We start from the raw sequence: 19,595 nt of genomic DNA on the forward strand, positions 1-19,595 counted from the left end.
TATAAATAAAATTATAAATTTAAATATAAATAAAATCTATGGGTTTACATAGAATAGTATGCAAACATGTGAACCATGATGGATTATTATTTTTTATTGCTTGTCACAGCTTCTTGTAGTCCTCATTAATGCATATTTGATGTTTTTATTTGGCAACATCATGCATCAATAATAATATTCTCTACTTATTTTAATTTCCTAATTAATCTAAACACCACATTATTTTGTTTTGTTTTTACTGGTGGGTGGGTGGAGTGCTTTAAAAATGTCATGTCTTGACAGGCTGGGGCCTAAGCCTGAGATAGAGGCCAAGGCCAGAATGGCAGTGCCCAGGCCCTGTAGGTGAGGTCTCTGGTGCTATCTCCAGAATGTGGCATGCATCAGACACTGAAGGAGATGGACTTTGAGAGGGAAATCCACTTGGTAACCATGAAGAAGAATGGCTATGATGCTCCTTACTCTCCCAGCCACAACAGGTACTACACTGTATGCCATTCTTGCTGGAAAGTAGAGCCAAGTTACTGATATTCCCAAATCCACAAAGTGCTACTGCCTACAACAGGTACTCTATGAGAAAGCTTTTGCTTTCTCATAGGCTTAATTTCAAGGTGGCAGATGATGACAAATTCTCCAGACTGCACAATGTTGCTTTGAGGGGTCAAGAAGACCTTTGCTCTCTCCTTTGAAACTCACACCAGTCCTAAGGCTGTCTGAGTTGGAAAGGCATGAGCAACATGTGACCTGATGCCCTATAATAGTAACTGTTATGGACTAAATGTTTGTGTCTCCCCCACCTCCCCAATTAATATGTTGAAGTCCTAACACCCAGTGTGATAGTATGAAGGGACAGGGTTCTTGGGAGATAATTAGGGTTAGATGAGGCCATGAGGATGAGGCCCTCATGATGGGATTAGTGCCTTTGTAAAAACGGACACTAGAGAGCTTGCTCTCCCTCTCTCTGTCTCTGTCTCCCTACACATGCACAAAAAGGTATGTAATGACACATTAAGAAGGTGGCCATTTGCAAGGCAGAAAGCAAGCCCTCACCAGGAAATGAATAGGCCAGCACTTTGATCTTGCATTTTCCAGACTCCAGAATTATGAGAAACAAATTTCCATTGTTTAAACCACCCAATCTAAGGTATTTACTATGGCAGCCCAAGCAGACTAAAACAGATTTAGGTACCAAAAAGTGGAGTACTACTGTAACAAATATCTAAACATATTTGTGCAAGTGGCTTTGGAACTGTGTACTGGATAGAGGCTGGAAGAGTTTTGAGGCACATGTTAGAAATATGGGTATTAGTGATTCTTGTGAGGTCTCAGATGGAAGTGAATAACCTGTTATCAGAACTAGAGGAAAGGTAATCCTTGTTATAAAGTGACAAAAACTTGACTAAATTGTATACTAGTGTTTTGTGGAAGGTAGAACTTGCTTGCAATGAAACTAGATATTTAGCTAAGGATATTTATAAGCAAAGTGTTGAACAAGTGGCTTAGTTCTTCCTGATTGCTTATAGTGAAACGTGAATGGAGAGAGAGGAATTAAAGAAGGAATTGTTACACACAAGAAAACCCAAAACTTGAAGATTTAGGAAGTTCTCAGCTGACCATATTGCAAAAATAAGAAAGCATATTGTAAAAAGCATACCAGAGGTGTTGCTAGGCTATCACTTGTTAAAGAGTTTATGGAATTATACAAAGAGAAACACTGCAAGTTTGAGCTGAAGGGGATGGAGATGGGATGAAATAAAGGAAGGCTTTTAGACCTCTTGGATTTGATAGGATGGGATGATAGTGCCATTTGTCTGCAAACATGCACTATTCATCAAGAAGAGGCAACAATGAACCTGAAGGTGATTAAGAGGGTGATCCAGGCCACTACCTTAGTTTCAGCCAGCCAAATGGCCTCTGCCTAAAGCTGTTGGGGTGGGACCCTGACCTGGAACCAAGGAGCAATGCAGCCACCACAGTGCATCCAGAGAGCAGAGCATCAAGCAAAAGAGGATTATCCTCATGCCTTAAGATCTAATGAAATTTGCCTTACCAGGTCTTGGATTTGCTTGGGACTTGTCACTCCTTTCTTTCTTCTGAAATAACCATTTTTCAATGGAAATGTTTCTCTTATGCCTGTTCTACCATGGTATTTTGAAAGCATATAACTTTTTTGATTTTACAGGTTCACAGCTGGAGATGAATTTTGCCTCAGTATATATCATACCTCCAATTTCACCCATATTTTATTTAGATGATATTTAGATGAGACTTTGAACTTTAGACTTTAGAGTTGATGCTGGTATTAGTTAAGTCTTTTGATGCTATTGGGATGGAATGAATGTATTTTGCATGGAAGAAATACATGTATTTTGGGGGACCAAGGATGGAATTTAGGGACTGAATATTTGTGTCCCCCACCCCCAAATTCATATGTTAATGCCCTAACCTCCAATATGATAATATTTCAAGATGGGGCCCTTGGGAGATAATTAGCATTAGATGAAGTCATGTGGATGTGGCCCTCATAATGAGATCATGTGTATGTGGCCCTCATAATGAGATTAGTGCCCTTATAAAAAAAAGGAAGGAAGACCAGCTCTCTCTCTCTCTGTCACTCTCACTCTCTGATGATAGAAAATATCATCAGGATATTAAAATATCCCTATCTTTTAGAAAGAGGTCAGAGGGGAAACCAGAGAGAAGATTTGAGGGGTGAGTATTACAAGTGATAAAACTTGAACAGATTATCAAACTCCAAATTACTCATGTCATGATGCTTACTCATTTGGGAGGGAAAGAGGGAGATCCCTCCCTCCATACACAAAAATTAATTTTTAGGGTATAAAATATCTGCATATAAAAACCAAAACTATGTAAGTATTAGAAGTAAATATAAAATATATGATACAAATCAAAAGTTTTTAAAAGAAAAACTTGACAAGTTGAGTACATAAAAGTTTTAAACTGCTACAAAAAAAGACAACTTGAACAAAGTTAAAAATAAGTGACAAGGCAAAAGATTGCTATATATGTATTACAAAGGATTCATATCCAAAATATGTTTTGTTTTGTTTTTGAGACAAACTCTCACTCTATAGTCCAGTCTGGAGTGCAGTAATGCAATCATGGTTCACTGCAGTCTCCACCTTACTAGCTCAAGGTATCCTCCAACCTCAGCCTCCTGAGTAGCTAGGACCACAGGTGTCCAACACCACATCCAGCCAATATTTAAATTTTCTGTAGAGAAGGAGTCTTCCTATATTGCTCAGGCTTGTCTCGAATTCCTGGGCTCAAGTGATCCTCTCACCTTGGCTTCCCAGAGAACTGGGATTACAGATGTGAACTACTGCACCCAGCCCAAGAATATGTTGTAAAGCTCCTACAAATCAAAATGAAGAGACTAAAAAAAGTTTACAGAATGAGCAAGAGATATGGGCTGACCATTCACAAAAGAGATCATACCAAACAACAACAACACAAAATGGTGCTCACCTTACTAGTAATTAGGAAAATGCAAAATAAGGCAAAAAGTCAGTGGCATTTTTGACCCTTTAGATTGTTACTAATAATGGCTTTCTGATAGAATCACAAATGTGTTCTCAGTGTTTTCCATATATTAATTCATTTAATCCTCACAGTAACCCTATGATTAGGTGCTATATTGTCATCCACATTTTACAGTTGAACTGAGGCACAATATGGTTTAGTAACTTATACTGAGGTCTCACAGCTAATAAGTGGCTCTAGAGTCAATGCTCTAACCATTTCATTACATTGTCTATCAACTGGTAGCAACCTTTCTGGATGATAATTTGGCTGTAATAAAAACTTTTAAATAAATACACACTCAGACACACAAACTGTGAATTATTGAGTAATCTGCTCTTTGGAATCAGAGGACTTAGGCTGGAGTATGAATCCACCTAATTACTACCAAGTGCAAACAAGTCACTTCACTTCTCTGAGTTTCAGAATTTTTATTGTATTTATTTTTATTTTTATAGATTTAGCAAGTACAAGTACAGGTTTGTTACTTAGATATTTGCAAAATAATTTTCATTTTAAAATGAAAATTCTATATGGTTGCATTGTCAAAATTAAAAGAGATTATATATATTAGAAATGCTTTGCAAATCAAAAACACTTTAAGACATTCTCTTATCTTACTGAATTTTTGTACTTTAAGAAAGCACTGGTGCTTGAGTTTTCGAATTTACTGAATAAAAATATTTCAGTGGAAAGCAGTAGTCTTTCTGAATTTCTTTTTTTTTTTTTTTTTTTTTTGAGACAAAGTCTTGCTCTGTTACGGAGGCTGGAGTGCAGTGGTGCAATCTTGGCTCACTGCAACCTCTGCCTCCCTGGTTCAAGTGATTCTCCTGCCTTAGCCTCTAGGGTAGCTAGGACTACAGGCGCGCGCTGCCGCGCCCGGCTAATTTGTTTTGTTTTGTTTTGTTGCATTTTTAGTAGAAATGGGGTTTCACCATGTTGGCCAGGCTGGTCTTGAACTCCTGACCTCAAGTGATCCGCCTGCCTTGGCCTCCCAAAGTACTGGGATTATAGGCATAAGCCACTGCGCCCAGTCAGTCTTTCTAAATTTGATGAGCCCGTAATTTAAAAAAATTAAAAAATCAGTTTTGGAGTTGGTCATTAGCAATTTCAGGACAAAGTACTAGACTAAGAATTCAGCAGGCACTGGGAGTGGCAGATAATAAAGAAATAGGACTTATGGTGTTTTCCCTTCCGAGTTTACCATTTCATTGTGGTTATACAACATGCACACAGGCAAGAGCTTAACACTTACAAAATAGTAGAGATGCTCTGAGGGTTCGTGCTAACAAAACACATACAGCAAAGTCCTTGAAAGCAGAAGGCTTTTGTGTTCAATAAGACCTAATTCATAATCCTGGCTTCTTCAGTTTCATAAACTAGAAATCACACTACCTACCAGGAAGGATTATCCTCAAAATCAAATTAGTGTAAATAAAATGCTTAGCACATACAGTGTCTAGCATAAAGTTAAGAGCTTCTGCTATTATTGGCTGCAAAGAGAAGTCAGAGAGAAGAGTGAGCACAATTCAGAACATTAGGCAGTAATTTAGTAAAGTATAGTGTCAGAGAACATTTTCTAGAAGAAATATGTTTCACACAGGCCTTAAAAGAGAAAAAGTAGAAATGACATTTTCCAAAATACTTACTTTTAGCATGGGAGTCTTTACATGCTGGGACAAATTAATCTGAGAGTGTGGTAACCACACAAGCAGTCAAAATTTTAAAAGAATAGGAATTTTGATGATGAATATAGGAAAAGTAAGTTGTACTATTTCTCCTATCAATTTATATCTACATACCAGTGCATAATCTGTTATAAAATTCATCACACTTTCAAAAAAAGAATGATAACCTCTCTGATTAAAAAAAAAAAAATCAGATTTTCACAGAAAAAGCAACATGGATGCTTTCTACTATTAAATTGAAGTATTTTCTATCTAGAGGTAAAGCAGCAAGCAGAACTTCAGAGCAACTTAAATTCAAAGTTGGCTTTAAAAAAAAAAACTAATTGACTTTATTTTTTGAGCAGTTTTAGGTTTACAGAAAATTGAGTGGAAAGAACCAAGTTCTCATATACCCGCTCAACATTCTAGTTCCTCCTATTATTAATATCTTTCATTAGTGGTACATTTGTTACAACTGATAAAACGATGTTAATACATTATTTTTAACTGACGTCCATTAACATTAGTGTTAATTCTTTGTATTGTACAGGCATACATCATTTTTTGTACTTCACTTTATTGTGCTTCACAGATACTGCATTTTTTACAAATTGAGGGTTTCTGGCAACCCTGTGTCAAGCAAGTCTATTGGCACCATTTTTCCAACAGCCTGTGCTCACTTCATGTCTCTGTGTCAGGTTTTGGTAATTCTCCCAATATTTCAAAGCCTTTTCATTATTATTTTTTGAGAGTTTGTATTATTTTTAATTATTTTCACATACAGAAAACTCAACAGCATACATTTAATCCAGTTTGGTGGCAAGTTCTTTAGCCTTTGCCTTTTCCAGCATGGCAATGTAAACCACAGATGTGGGACCCAGCACATTGCCTTCCCCGTGATGGTGACTCTCATTATATTTCTCATTGTAATTGGTCCTGATAGCTTCCACCAGCTGAGCCAAAGCTCCTTTGTCTTCCGACTTAACGTGTGTGAAGGCAACAGTGGTGCAGGTCTTCCTGTGGACTAAGTGTCCCAGTCTTGCCTTCCCCTTGATAATGCAGTCAGGGACCCCCATTTTGTGACACACAGTAGGCAGGAAGACAACCAGCTCCATGGGATACAAGTCGTTTGCAGTCACCACCAGCTGAGTCTTCTTGTTCTCCACCAGCGTAGTGATAGTGTTAACTCCTGCTCAAAGGAAGGTGGTCTCTTAGTGGGGACGTCCCCTTTGCCAGCAGCTTTCTTCTTAGCCTGGGCCAACAGCCTCTGCTTCTTCTCTTGCTTTGCCTCTGGTCTGTACTCGGCCAGCTTAAGCAGTTGTGTCGCTGTTTGGCGCTCCAAGGCCTGTGTGAACTGGTTAATCACAGGAGGCACTTTTAGTGGGTTATAGAGGATAGCTCTTTGCCACTGCAAACTGATACAGCCGGGCCATTTGACAAAGCGGGTGAGGTCCCTTTTAGGCTGATGTCCTGTCCAATGCCAAAATTCTTAGGCCTTTTCTCAAACGGGATTCACACGTTTCTCGGCCTCCTGCTTCTTCCCAATAGCAGGGTCCGGAGTCACCTTCCTCCTCTTGGCCTTCTTTCATTTTGGCATCTTGGGCAGTGGAAGGAGTCATTATTATTACATGTGTTACACTGATCTGTGATCAGTGATCTTTGATGTTATTATTGTAATTGTTTGGGGGCTGCCACAAACCACATCAATATAAGACTGCAGGTTCAATCGGTAAATGTTGTGTGTTCTGACAGTTCCACTGACTGGTCACTCCCCCACATCTGTCCCTCTCTTCAGACCTCTCTGTTACCTGAGACACAACATTGAAATTACCCCAGTTGATAACCCTAAAATGGCTTCTAAGCATTCAAGTGAAATAATGAGTCTCATATCTCTCATTTTAAATCAAGAGCTAAAAATGCTTAAGTTTAGTGAGGAAGGCATGTTGGAAGCCAAGACAGGCCAAATGTTAAGCCTCCTGCACCAAATAGTTAGCCAAGTTATTAATGCAAAGAAAAAGTTCTTGAGGGAAATTGAAAGCACTACTCCAGTGAACACACAAATAGAAAGTGAAACAGTCTTATTGCTTCATATAAGCCTTATCGCATATATAGAGAAAGTTTCAATGGTCTGGCTAAAAGATCAAACCAGCCACAATACTATCTTAAGCCAAAGCCTAATCCAGAGCAAGACCCAAATTCCTTTTTAATTCTATGAAGGCTGAGAGAGGTGAGGAAGCTGCAGAGGAAAATTTGGAGGCTGGCAGAGGTTGGTTCATGAGGTTTAAGGAAAGAAACCATTTCTATAATGTAAAAGTGCAAGGCAAAGCAGCAAGTGTTGATGTAGAAGTCTCTGCAAGTTATCCAGATTTAACTAAGATAATTGATGAAGGTGGCTACACTAAACAACAGATTTTCAATGTAGATGAAACAGCTTTCTATTGGAAGATGTCATCTAGGACTTTCATAGCCAGAGAGAAGTCAATCCCTAGCTTCAAGACTTCAAAGGACAAGCTGACTGTCTTGTTAGGGACTAATGCAGCTGGTGACTTTAATTTGGAGTCAACATTCATCTACCATTTCAAAAATCCTAGGGCCCTTAAGAATTATACTAAATTGATTCTGCCTGTGTTCTGTAAATGGAACAAGAAAGCCTAGATGACAGCACATTGGTTTGCAGCATGGTTTACTGAATATTTTAGCCCACTATTGAGACCTACTAGTCAGAAAAAGGTTCTTTACACAGTATTACTGCTCACTGATAATGCACGTGATCACCCAAAAGCACCGGTGAAGATATACAAGGAGATTAATATTTTTATGCCTGTTAACACAAGATTCATTCTGAAACCCTGGATCAAGGAGTAATTTTGACTTTTAAGTCTTATTATTTAAGAAATACGTTTTGTAAGGCTATAGTTGTCATAGATAATAATTCCTCAGATGAATCTAGGTAAAGTAAACTGAAAATCTTCTGGAAAGGATTCACCATTCTAGATGCCATTAAGGATATTCATGACTCATGGGAGGACGTCAAAATATTAACATCGACAGGACTTTGGATGATTTTCAGGAGTTTAAGGTTTCAGTGGGGGAGGTTACTGCAGATAAGGTAAAAATAGAAAAGAACTAAAATGTGAAGTGGAGCCTGAAGATGTGAGTGAATTGCTGCAATCTCATGATAAAAATTTAATGGATGAAGAGTTGCTTCTTATAGATAAGTAAAGACAGTGAAGATACTGTGAGCACTATTGAAAAGACAACAAAGGATTTATAATATTACATAAACTTAGTTGATAAAGCAGCAGCAGGGTTTGAGAGAATTGACTTCAATTTTGAAAGTTCTACCGTGGGTAAAAAACTATTGAATAGCATTACAAGGTACAGATAAATCTTTCATGAAAGGAAAAGTCATTGTGACAAACTTCATTGTTGTCTTATTTTAAGCAATTGCTACAGCCACCCTAACCTTCAGCAGCCACCAGTGTGATCAGTTGGCAGCCCTCAACACCAAGGCAAGACCCTCCACCAGGAAAAGGATCATAACATACTGAAGGGTCAGAGGACTGTTGACATTTTTTACCAATAGAGTTTTATTTATTTATTTGTTTGTTTGTTATTGTTTTTGCTTTACAGATGAAGTCTTGCTGTGTTGCACAGGCTGGTGCAGTGGCTATTCACAGGTGCAATCATAGCACATTGCATCCTTGAACACCTAGACTTCAAGCAATTTTCTGGAGAAACTGGGATTACAGGTATGTATCACTGTGCCCAGCAATAAAATATTTTTAAATTAAGGTATGTACATTTTTTTAGACATAATGCTTTTACACATTTAATAGACAATAGTATAGTGTAAAAATAATTTTTTTCAGAGACCAACTCACTTTCTTGGCCTCGAACTCCTAGACTCAAGTGATCCTCCCACCTCAGCCTCTTGAGTAGGAGTGGGAGTACAGATACTTGCCACAACATCCAGAAAAACATAAAATTTATTTATTCATTGATTTACTGTCACCCAGCTTGGAGCGGTGTGATCACGACTCACTGCAGCCTCAAACTCCCAGGCTCAAGCAGTTCTCCCACTTCAGCATCCCCTGCAGGCATCCCTCTATAGGTGGGACCGCAGGTGTGTGTCACCACACCCTGGTAATTTTTTTTGTTCTTTTTTAGAGATGGGTTTTTGCCATGTTGCCCAGGGTGGTCTCAAACTCCTGAGCTCAAGTAATCCACCCACCTCGGCCTCCCAAAGTGCTGAGATTACAGGCATGAGCCACTGCACCCAGCCAAACATAGCTTTTTTGTGTGTATGTGACAGAGTCTCACTCTTGTTGCCTAGGCTGGAGTGCAACGTCACCATCTTGGCTCACTGCAACTTCTACCTCCCGGGTTCAAGTGATTCTCCTGCCTCAGCCTCCCAAGTAGCTGGGATTACAGGCACCCTCCATGACGCCCAGCTAATTTTTCATAGTTTTTAGTAGAGACGGGGTTTCACCATGTTGGCCAGGCTGGTCTCCAACTCCTGGCCTCAAGTGGTCTGCCCGCCTCAGCCTCCCAAAGTTCTGGGATTACAAGCGTTAGCCACCATGCCCAGCCCAAATATAATATTTATATGCACTGGAAAACCAAAATATTTATGTGACTTACTTTATTACAATATTCACCTTATTATAGTGCTCTGGAACCAAACCCACAATATCTCTGAGGTATACCTTGTATGAATTTTGACAAATGTCCAATTACATGTATCCACATTACAGTGTGTGAAAGGAAAACAAATCTTGGGGCCCAAAAATCACTAAGCTAAAGGGAAAAGTCAAGCTGAGAACTGCTTAGAGCCAACCGGCCTCCCATTCTATTCAAAGTCACGCCTCTGCTAACTGAGATAAATGTATATCTGATTGCCTCCTTTGGAGAGGCTAATCAGAAACTCAAAAGAATGTAATCTTTTGTCTCTTATCTACCTATGACCTGGAAGTCCCCTCCTGGCTTTGAGTTGTTCTGGCTTTGCTTCAAGTTGTCCTGCCTTTCCAAGACAAGTTCATCTTACATATGTTGATTTACGTCTCATGTCTCCCTAAAATATATAAAACCAGACTGTGCTCTGACCACCTTGGGTACATGTCCTCAGGAACTCCTGAGGCTGGTGTCAGAGGTGCACGTCCTCAACCTTGGCGAAACAAACTTTCTAAATTAACTAAGACTTGTCTCAGATATTCAGGGCTCACAGTATCATATGGCACTGTTCTACTGCCTTAAAAATCCCCTGTACTCCCTCTATTTATCCTTCCCTTCTTTTCCCTGAACCCCTGTCAACCACTCATCTTTTTAAACTATCTATAGTTTTGCCTTTTCCAGAAAGTTACATTTTTAGAAGCAAAATATTTGTAAGTCACATCTTTGTTGAGAAACCCAAGTAGCCAGCTACTACAAACAAACAAACCAAAAATGCTGAAATACAGGAAATTCACTTTATAAATAGTAAAAGGGAGATGTCACTTAATATCACAAAGAGCAATAAGTGAAACTACTGATGTAGAGAGTATTGAATGAAATTACTCACGTGCAGAAAACAAAACAAATATTGACATCTGGGTGGCACATATATCATAGAGAAAGGTTTGATAATTTCATTTTGCTATCACAGAAATGTATGCCATTAGTGGAGAGATTTCCATTTTGTTGTGGAAAGTGCCTTTCAATATCTTCATGATGCAAGAGGTTTACCAGTGGAATAGAATAGGTTTACCAGGGCAGAACAGACATAGTTTCTTATTGGAAATCACAGCCACACTCCCAATTTTTCCCATTCTCAACACCTTGGTGGAATGGAAATGGAAATGAAAATAGGAGGACAGAAAAAAAGACAATTGAAACTGGCCAATCAGATTTTGAAAGGAACCAAATAGAGGTTTAGAAATGTAGCTATAATAATTAATATTAAAAACCCAGTGTATGGATTAAGTAGTAAATTTTACCTAGCTGAAGAAAGAAAGATGGACCTAGAAAATAGATCTAGAAGAATAACAGAATATAGCACAAAAAAGACAAAGGGATGAAATATAGTTAAAGAGATCTTAAGAGATGTGAAGGATAGAGTGAGAAGACCTTGTGTATGTTTCATTCAAGGGTCTAGAATGATTAGGGAGAATGAGAAAATTGTGGATTGATTTTTATTTATCTTGTTTATGATCTTTTGGCTTCCTGAATCTAAATATTGTATGTCTGCAATAATTCATGAAAATTATCATCCATTATCTTTTCAAATATTGCCTCTATTGGTAGTAATTTTTTCCAGTGTTTATTTGTTGGAAATATTTTCTTCTTTTTTTTCCCCCTTTCCCTTGAAAGACAGTTTCACTGAAATATAAAATTCAACATTTGACAGTTGATATGGTTTGGCTGTGTCCCCACCCAAATCTCATCTTGAGTTGTGATTCCCATAATCCCCACATGTCATGGGAGGTAATTGAATTATGGAGGCAGGTTTTTTCCATATGTACTTTTTTCCACTATCACACTATCTTGTGATAGTGAATAAGTCTCACAAGATCTGATGAATTTATAAAGGGCAGTTCCCTGCACATACTCTCTTGCCTGCTGCCGTGTAAGACATGTCTTTGCACCTCCTTCACTTTCCACCATGATTGTGAGGCCTCCCGAGCCATGTGAAACTGCGAGCCCATTAAAGCTTTTTTTTTTGGTAAGTTACCCAGTCTCAGGTATTTCTTCATAGCAGTATGAAAATGGATTAATACAACAGTTATTTCTTCTCAGCATTTTGTAGATGTCATTCCAGTATCTTCTTTCCATTATTGCTCTTTGGGGCAGCTGCCAATGTAAGCATCACTCATTTGTAGGTGAGCTGGGCTTTCTTTCCTCTACTTTCAATATCATATTTTTGGGATGATATTACAAAAGAAACTCACTAAAGAAACTTAGGCGAGGAAAGTGATCTCAGAAATTTCTGTGTTGTGAGAGGAATGGTGAGCAAAGAAAGAAGTAAACATAATTAAAACAAAAAAAAAATCAAATGTGTATTTTTGGAATTTCAAAAGCCAGGATGGAATTAAATTCTAGTACCACATTCTCTAATTAAAATGCAGTTAAGTAGAAAATAATAACAAAAATATAATTTAAATAATTTCAAATATTTAGAAATTTAAAAACACTTCTAATAGAAATTTGAAAACATTATACTTAGAAGAGTAATGTAAGTAATATAAATACTACTTATAATTTATACAGGTAAATTTATTTTAAATTTAAATGTTTATTATAATGAAGAAAAGTTGAGAATTAATGACATAAGGATCTAATTTAACAAATTAGAAAAAGAACAACACAATAAACTCAAAGAAGTAACAGAAAAGATATGATAAATGTAAGACAAGACATAAATGAAAATAGAAGAGAAAATGTAGAATTTTAACAAAGACAAAATTGGAATGATTAACATAATTTTTTTTTTTTTTTTGAGACAGGGTCTCACTCTGTCACCGAGGCTGGAATGTAGGGGTGCAATCTCACCTCCCTGAAACCTCTGCCTCCTGGGTATAAGCGATTCTCATGCCTCAGCCTCCTGAGTACCTGGGACTACAGGCGTGTGACACCATGCCCGGCTAATTTTTTGTATTTTTAGTAGAGACGTAGTTTCACCATGTTGACCAAGCTGGTCTCAAACTCCTGACCTCAGGTGATCCACTTGCCTCAGCATCCCAAGGTTCTGGGATTACAGGCGTGAGCCACCGCGTCTGGCCTGATTAATATAATTGATAACCTCTAATAGAGAAGATAAAGGACACAACTTTAAAAATTGGGAATTAATAAACTAACAAAAATATATAGCAGATATATCTAAAATATTGTAAACAACTTAATGGTGTGAAATTTGAAATACTGAAATATAGGTAAGACAGATTAATCTTTAGAAAAATACAAGTTACCAATCTAAAATAGAACTCTATAAAATTATATGGCAAGAAATAGAACATCTGTATGACAATGTAGCAATAAAAAAAATCAAAATAAAATCACTAGATTGAAATAGTCCCATAAAGAAAACTTTATGCCCAGTTTTATGAGTTCTACCAATCATTTAAGGAACAAATAATTTTGATTTATAAATACATATTTTATTTTGTTTTTTTTTATTTTATACAGATAGTATAAAAAGGAAGAACACTCCCCAACTTCTTTAATAAAATTGGTATGAGCTTGATAGCAAATTCAGATGAGAATATTAAAAAAAAAAGAGAGAGAGAGAGAATTGATAAGCTGAATCTCCCTTCTGACTAAAGAATAATTCCTAAATGAGATAGCAAACTAAGTCCTACCATGTATAAGTAAGGGTGATACATCAAATTAAAGTTGGTTTATACAAGAATAGTTTTGTTTGATTAGAATATCTTTTAGAAAACTTACTATTATCATGATAGATGCAGAAAAAGCATTTTATTACATTTAGCAACCATTCTTGAGAAACGCTTTGCATGAAATAGAAAGAAACTTCCCTTAATTTTGTAAAAGATATCTTCACACATACAAACACAAAATACAGCATTTAGCAACCATTCTTGAGAAATGCTTTCCATGAAATAGAAAGAAACTTCCCTTAATTTTGGAAAAGATAGCTTCACACACACAGACACAAAATACATCAAGTATCATACTCAACAGTGATACATTGGAAGTATTCCCTTTAAAGTTAGAAATAAGAAAGGATGCACATGAATGGCATTTCTTTTCAACATTGTTCTGGAGGTCCTAGCCACTGTAATCAGGACATAAAAAGAAAGAAATCTATCAAGACTGGAAAGAAAAAAATAAAACTGTCATTACTTGGAGCTGATTGTTGATACTGAAAACATAAGGTAATCTTTAGACAAAGTATTAATATTAACAAGGTTGTCAGCTAGAAGTAATTGTTAAATAGTCAATTGCCTTTCTACCTGGTGGCAACATGTATGATAAAACAGTTAAAAATATTTACCAAGGAGAAAGAAATATATGACCTCAAAGAAAGACTCACATTTTATAGACATTTATCTGTGACAGAGATGGTCCAGGAGCTAAGCAAAGAATAGAGGAACTTTCCCATAAGTGGCTCTAGAAAAACTGTGAATGAGAAGAAAACATTTTAAAAATGCGTGAAATTGGACCCCTATTTCACATCATACTAAAAAATAATAACAAATCCATAATATAAAAGGCAAAATTATGAACATTTTAGGTGAAAAGAGATAGTATTCATGATATCAAATAGAGAAGATTTTAAAAATAAGACTCTAAATAGTAGTAATCAGAAAGGAAAACGTTGATAAATTAAGCTACATTACAATTATGAACTTCTGTCCATCGAAACACACCATCAGTTTATCTACCTTTATCTCAAAATAAAATTTTTAAAGTTTTGCTAAGTTAAATTTTAAAAACCCCACAATATCAAAAGGGAAGATAAGCAAAACCTTGGAGAAAGTTATTTGTTTACATAAAACGGACAATGAATTAGAATACAGAAAACATATTCTTACAAATTACTTAGAAAAAGCCAGAAAATTATACATAGAAAAATGATCAAAAGATATGAGTAAGTCTTAAATAACGTCAATCTGGAAACATCTTAAATATTAATTGAGAGTCAAATAAATAAATAAATTATGGTACACTAGGGTGTTGTAGAGAAATTTTTAAAAATGAACTACAGCCTTAGGTATGAGTAAAAGTTTCAAAAGATGATGTTAATTTAAAAAATAGAATGTTATGGTAAAATACACTCAGAGTTTCTGTCAGTAAATATTTTTCTTATTTTGTTGTTTTTGAACTGCCTCATGGACTTTATGTTGTATAGAAGTTAAGATGTTTATGTACAGCCAGGTGCAGTGGCTCACGCCTGTAATCCCAGCACTTTGGGAGGCTGAGGCAGGAGAATCTCTTGAACCCGGGAGGTGGAGATTGCAGTGAGCGGAGATCACACCACTGCACTCCAGCCTGGGTGACAGTGCAAGACTCCATCTCAAAAAAAAAAAAAAAAAAGATGTTTATGTACTTGAATTTACTACTCTCTTTACTTTCTCTAAACATTTTTCCCCTATACTTCAAATTGTTGAGTCTGGAATTGTTGGCTGTTCTTTTTATTGATTTAATTATAAAACCACTGCACATGATTCTTTGAAAATTTAATTGTGTATATTACCTAGAGTAGTGTCATGTACATAAGGCACTGAATAAGTATTACTAAAAAAAAAAAAAAAAAAAAAAAAAAAAACAACAAAAAAAAAACTCTTTCAAATTCATATTCCAGTTTTACTCTTTTCCATTTGAAGTTGTCTAAATATTTTTTTTTTAACTCAAATCTTAAAATCAAATTTGCTTTGGCACATCTCACTAGTGAATAAAGCTAATGCAGAATGAAGTTTTAATCATAACATATATAATTCTTAATATTTCATTAACAGGTTTCAAGCATTAAAAATAAGTCCCTGGTAGAGTAGTAGTTGCTTCCTGAAGAGTTGAGAGATAACACAGACATTTGAACCTTTGTATTCGTAAAAAACTCTTTTGTTCAGTCCAGAAGCTCTAAAGTTTCCAGGTACCAATCAAAAGGGGTGTTTTCCATCCCTGAATGGCAGCTGAATACATGTCATTCACAACAAAAGGAGAGTTTCAATGTGTTCAGGTGGGAGATAAAACAGCCTTTTCAGAAATGAACAGAAGTGCCTACAATTTGGAGGTCAATTAATTTAATCTGTTACCAGAAGTCTGTTTCTTTCTTGTTTTCTATTTTAAGCCATATTTCACAACAATTTTCACAAGAATAACTAAAGTCAGCCATTTGTTTTCTGTACCCTTGATTGTATGTCTTAATTCCTATAATTACTCTTATAAAAATCCATGGTTTGCTATTTTCAGCTGCATAAGAAGTTAGTGATATTATTTCTTAGAGTTTTGTTATTAAAATTAAATGAATACACTAAATGCATGTAGTTATTAAAAAAAAAATCTTCCAGGCAATAAGACTTACAAGTAAAACTATAAGGGAACTGTGCATAAGATATAACTAAGAACTAAATAATGAAAGACATTTTCCAAATTGTTATAGAGAATCAGTGTAGAATGGAATGAGGAAGTGGAACTATGATTTCTAAGCTGATACTCTACAAAATTTTTTTCAATTCAAGAGAACTTCATGGAAAGAATCAGACTCAGTTTTGTAAAGAGATAGTTGACATTTGCACACATAGATACAAGGGAAAACTTCAACCTGCAGTATAACCAAAAAGTACGAAGTGTGTTGCTTTATGTGTGATTGAAGGAGGAAATGGAATGCTGGCTGGGGACTATAAAAAGATGTTATTAGGCCAGACGCAGTGGCTCATGCCTGAAATCCCAGCACTTTGGGAGGCCGAGGCAGGCAGATTCTGAGGTCAGGAGATCGAGACCATCCTGGCCAACATGATGAAACCCTGTCTCTACTAAAAATACAAGAAGTAGCTGGGTGTGCACCTATAATCCCAGGTACTCAGGAGGCTGAGGTGGGAGAATCTTTTGAAACTGAGAGGCGGATATTAAATTGAGCCGAGATCATGCCATTGCACTCCAGCCTGGGCAACAGGGCGAGACTTCATCTCAAAAAAAAAAAAGAAAAAATGTTACTGATGAATCATGGGTGCTCGTTAGACAGAACAGGAAACAATAGTTACCCGAAGCCTGAGGTCAAAACCAAGATCAGAATCTGAACTGTCTGACCCAAATTGGATGATATCTGGGGAGACAAATCTGATTATGTCAAAACTTCTTTTATAATTCATCACTATCTTAAGATAAAGTACAAACCCCTTAACAAAGTCCTGTGGGGCCCTCTATGTTACGGACACAAGTTTCCTTTCCATATGTATTCATCTTCTAATTTTAAGAAAACCTACACTGCAGCCATTCCAAACTTGCCCCATGCCTTTTCCATGCTATGCTCTTTTATTCCTTCATATCTGTCTTGCATAGTTTGTACTGTCTTTTCTCCTTCTCAGCTAACCACCTTGCAAACTTCTATTTATCAAATCCAACTTCAATGACTCCACTTAGGAGGTTTTTGCTATTCGGCTAGGAGTGGTATTTCCTCTTCCATGATTTTGTGACATTGTTCATTCTGATATTAATTACTTATTTATGGGTTCCCTTCCCTCTCTACTTGGAGCTACTCAAACTCAAAGACCATATCCAGTTCATGTTTATTTTTGTGTTTGGTTTCAAGTCATATGATAGAAAGATCTCTGTATTTACAGTCATAATACTTCACTTTCAAAACTAAGGATCTGAGAAATTGGATTAATTCATGAGAAGTTATATTTATCATTTGGATTCTCCAGAAGTAAATCTCAAAGGCAGGCCTTCATGTCCTCTGCTAGTCCAGTGGTACATGCCCTCCTCATTATAAAAATCTAATTTGATTTGATGCTATCAGTAAAATTTGATAGTGACATTGTAATTTATGATTTATTCTTAAGACTTTCTATTGATATTCAGCTTTATAAAAGTTATTATTTCTTCCAGTACTGTAATGTGTAAATTATTTGAGAATATTTAATAATGCTTATAAAAGACAAGAGAACAAGTGGTAAGGGTGAAACTCATAAAAAGCATAGAGTATACACAGTAATTAAACTATGAGCTTATGATTTAGAGGTGAAGCGCACAGAATGTGTTAAGGATAGATAATGAGTAAACAGTAGCATGTAAAGACAGGAAAAATCATAACATGAAAATATCAAGAGTAAATTAGTAGTCTCTAAGACCTGCCAAAGATAGTTAGTAAAAATATGGTGGGAAAATGTTACTTAAAGATAGAAAGACATATAAAGACCAATTCATGATCATGATATAGCTGGGCCATGAGAACATATGATCCTATTCTGGTCCCACATGCTCTTTTTTTTATTTTATTTTGTGACAGAGTCTCAGTCTGTCACCCAGGCTGGAGTGCAGTGGCGCGATCTCAGCTCATTGCAACCTCCACCTCCCTGGTTCAAGTGATTCTCCTGCCTCAGCCTCCCGATTACCTGGGATTACAGGTGCGTGCCACAACGCCCAGCTAATTTTTGTATTTTTAGTAGAGATGGGGTTTCACCATGTTGGCCAGGACGGTCTCCATCTCCTAACCTTGTGATCCACTTGCCTTGGCATCCCAAAGTGCTGGGATTACAGGCGTGAGCCAATGCGCCCAGCCCCACATGCTGTTAACTCAAGAAACACAGATAAAAACCAGGCTCAGCAGGCTAATAGGTCTGGTGCACTTGCCCCTGCATTTTCTAATAGATCAAGTGTGTATTGGCCCTGAACATCTCCCACTAGTGGGCTGCTTACTCAAGTCTAAACTATGATCCTCATAGACACGTCAAAAGCTGGGAAACTTGATGCAGCAAAGAGAGAGACAGGACATATGAATTCTGCATAAGGGATTCAGGTTAGTGTGGTACCCCCACTTATAACCTGTTCTAAGTGTGTTAACCCACTCCATCTCTTTTCCCAGGTTTTGTCACACTGTGTGATTTAATAAACTGTAATTTGAGCATCTTTATTGTGTCTGTGAACCTTTCTGTTCCAGGACCTCTGGGCTCCCTTGTCTGGTAGTATACTTAGAGGATACCATTGCACCAAAGTAATTCTCTATGTGACAAGTAGAACAATAGGCTCTATTGAACCATTTTGATTCATGTAGCTCAAGTGAAATGACTAAATGAAAGAATAAATGACACAAACCAAGAAGATAACGTTTTCAATCAAGAACAAACATTTTATGCTAGCTAAATAATCACAAAACATTTTTAAAAATTCATTGTAATTAAGGAAATAATTATCCAATTTAAAACTAAGAGCTATAGGCCCCACTGCAAACATTCAAGAGGGGTGATAGAATGGAGTTGGTGAAATCCTGACCTGGGAGGCAGAATATGAACTCCAACCTGGCTTCTATCAATTCCTAGATGGGTGACTTAATCAGATTGCTTAACTTAACTGAGCCTCTGTGTTCTTATTTGACAAATGGGGGCAAAAAACCTGTGAGGGTATTTTATAGATATGATTAAGATTTTTATTCAGTTGGCTTTAAGTAAAAAAGATTACCCTTGATAATATGTGTGGGCTTCATCCAATCCATTGAAGGCCTTAAGAGCAGAAACTGAGATTTCCCTGAGAAGAAGGAATTCTGCGTTAAGATACAGAAATTTTGCCTGAGTTTCCAGCCTGCAGGCCTGTCCTGCAGACTTCAGACTTGCCAGCCCCAACAACTGCATAAGCCAATTCTCTCTCTCTCTCTCTCTCTCTCTCTATATATATATATATATATGTATATATACACACACACACACACGTATATATATTCCATATTTTTTA

General features: G+C 36.7%; 2 long non-coding RNA genes across 7 annotated transcripts in view; one reads left to right on the forward strand and one right to left on the reverse strand.

Annotated features, from left to right (window-relative positions):
• LOC135966212 (uncharacterized) overlaps positions 1-19,595 on the forward strand; it is a 121,273-nt gene that overhangs the window by 14,906 nt on the left and 86,772 nt on the right. For 5 of the 6 annotated variants that reach the window (XR_012420131.1, XR_012420128.1, XR_012420129.1 and 2 more), the window contains one exon: positions 8,844-8,962. This is a non-coding gene — a long non-coding RNA (uncharacterized lncRNA). Of the gene's footprint in view, positions 1-8,843; positions 8,963-18,156; positions 18,275-19,595 lie in introns of those variants that run through there. The other variant, XR_012420130.1, reaches the window with a different exon arrangement.
• The window catches only part of LOC135966213 (uncharacterized), an 87,040-nt gene continuing 74,136 nt past the window's right edge, over positions 6,692-19,595 (reverse strand). The window contains exon 4 of the long non-coding RNA XR_010579369.2: positions 6,692-6,807. This is a non-coding gene — a long non-coding RNA (uncharacterized lncRNA). The remainder of the gene's footprint in view (positions 6,808-19,595) is intronic.

Source organism: Macaca fascicularis, chromosome 11 (assembly GCF_037993035.2).
Source record: "Macaca fascicularis isolate 582-1 chromosome 11, T2T-MFA8v1.1".
NCBI classification, from domain to species: Eukaryota; Metazoa; Chordata; class Mammalia; order Primates; family Cercopithecidae; genus Macaca; species Macaca fascicularis.